The sequence below is a fragment of the Eimeria necatrix genome, genomic scaffold, assembly GCF_000499385.1.
Source record: "Eimeria necatrix Houghton genomic scaffold, Enh_scaff941, whole genome shotgun sequence".
NCBI classification, from domain to species: domain Eukaryota; phylum Apicomplexa; class Conoidasida; order Eucoccidiorida; family Eimeriidae; genus Eimeria; species Eimeria necatrix.
Genome location: NW_013654740.1, coordinates 7,501 through 10,000, shown reverse-complemented (window position 1 = coordinate 10,000; position 2,500 = coordinate 7,501).

The window sequence follows — 2,500 nt, the reverse complement described above, 5'->3', positions numbered from 1 at the left end:
ATAAATAAATAATAAATAAATAAATTAATTTGTTTATTTATTTTTTTGTTTATTAGGCCAAAGCAGTGGCTGCAGCTGAGGGCGGCGCTGGTGACTTCTTTTGCTTTTGTTTTCAAAAGTTCTTTTATTGTTGCTGCTGCTGAGGGGCTGCTGCTGCAGCTGCTGCTGACGCCAGCAGCAGCAGCAGCAGCAGCAGCAGCAGCAGCAGCAGCAGGGGGGGCTGCTGGCCACGGGGGCCAGAAAAGCGTCGCTGAACTGGAGGTGCCGACGGTCCGAACAAACCCTAAACCCTAAACCCTAAACCCTAAACCCTAAACCCTAAACCCTAAACCCTTAATCTATGTCCTGAGCCCTAAACCCTAAGGCACGATTGTGGCAGCCATCAGCGCGTTGCTGCTGCTGTTGCTCTGGCTGCTGCTGCTTCCACTGTGTTGCTGCCGCTGCTGCAGCTGCTGCTGCAGCAGCTGCTGCAGTTGCTGCTGCTGCTTCTGTCGCTGCTCCTCTGCCTTCGTCTGTTGCTGCTGTTGCTGCGCCTACAGCTGCTGCTGCTGCTGTTTCTGCTGCTGCAGATAAGCCTGGGCAGCTTGCCTAGCAGCAGCAGCAGCAGCAGCAGCTGCTGCTGCTGCTGCTGCTGCTCTGTGCTGTCAGCAGAAGATGAAGGCGTTTTGGTTTTAGCTGGAGATGAAATTCGGCGTTTTTGTCTTTTTCCATTTAGTGTCCCTTTGATGGAAAACCTCCAAACCCTAAATTGGTGAAATCAGGGTTTAGGGTTTAGGGTTTAGGGTTTAGGGTTTAGGGTTTGCGGCTCTCAAAGTTCCCGACGCCACCGAGCTCCGGTGACTGGGGTTTGTGCGGCTAGGGCTTAGCGTTTAGGGTTTGGCTGCTAGGGTTTAGGGTTTAGGGTTTAGGTTTTGGCTGCCAGAGTTTAGGGTTTAGGGTTTAGCGTTTGGCTGCTAGGGTTTAGGGTTGAGGGCAGCACTCCAGTGACTTGTGCTTCCAAACTCCAAACCCTAAACCCTAAACCCTAGATTTAAACAGACGCAGCAATGCTTGCAAACCTTAAACCCTAAACCCTAAACCGTTAACCCTAAACCCTAAACCCTAAACCCTAATTTGTGCTGCTGCAGGGACGCCGCTAAACTCGCCTGCTGTCTCGGCAAACACCGCAGCCTTTGGCTTTGCCTTCTTACAGAAGCCCTACAAACAATGTAAGTCGATCTTTTGCTTCGCCAATTCTTGCACCAGTCTAGCCCAAACCCTCGCCCTCTAGCCTCCCTAATCCCAATACTGCCTCGGGCGGTTTACGTTCGCGTCCGCGTAGTACCGCGCCACGTTTGGCTGCGCTGTCTTCCAAACTGCCCCTCGTGAAGCGCCACCTGGAGGCCTTCGCAGTCACTATTCTCGCAGTGGTCTAAACCCTAAACCCTAAACCCTAAACCCTAAACCCTAAAACCCTAAACCCTAAACCCTAAACCCTAAAGAAGGGCGAAATGTTGCACAGCGAAGTCAACAAACTGTTCACCAACGCGGGGGTGTTTCCCGCGCCCTGCATAAACCCTAAACCCTAAACCCTAAACCCTAAACCCTAAACCCTAAACCCTAAACCCTAAACCCTAAACCCCCACCCTAAACCCTAAACCCTAAACCCTAAACCCTAAACCCTAAACCCTAAACCCTAAACCCTAAACCCTAAGGGTGTAACTTGTTGAGGGGGTTGTTCTTTTTACAGAAGTGGCTGCTGGGGTTTAGGGTTTAGGGTTTACAGGGGCTAGGGTTTGTGTGGCTCTTCAGGAGCAGCAGCAGCAGCAAGGGTTTAGACAGGGTTAGGGTTTTGGAGTTAATTGGGGGTTTAGAAAACATAAAAGCAGCAGCAGCAACACTGCAAAGAAGAGAAAAGAATGAAGAAGCAATTCAGATGTGCAGCAAATACTGCCTTTGGGAGGTCTGCTGCTGCTGCCGCTGCTGCTGCTGCTGCTGCTGCTGCTGCTGCTGCTGCTGATGCTGCTGCTGCTGCTGATGGCTTTGCTACTGCTGCGGTTTGTTGCTGCTGCTTCTGCTGCTACTGGAAACACTACCGTTGCTGCTGCTGTTGCTTATCTGCTGCTGTTGCTGCTGCTGCTGCTGCTGCTGCTGCAGATGAATTTATGTCGGCTAAGCAGCTAATTTGAAAGCTTTAAAGTTAATTTTTAAAATAAATCATTTAAACAAATTATTTAATTTAAATTATTTATTTATTTATTTATTTATTTAATTTATTTATTTATTTTATTTAGTTATTTATTTATTTATTTATTTATTTATTCTTCAGGATGCTCTGCAGCTGCTGGGGAGCGCAGCAGCAGCAGAAAAAGTCTTGAGCAGCAAGAGAGAGCTGCTGCAGCAGCTCGAAACAAACCCTAAACCCTAAACCCTAAACCCTAAACCCTAAACCCTAAACCCTTGAAGGCGAATCTGGGGAGGAGCACTGAGTAGCAACGCCTCCCTGAAAACCCTAGGGTTA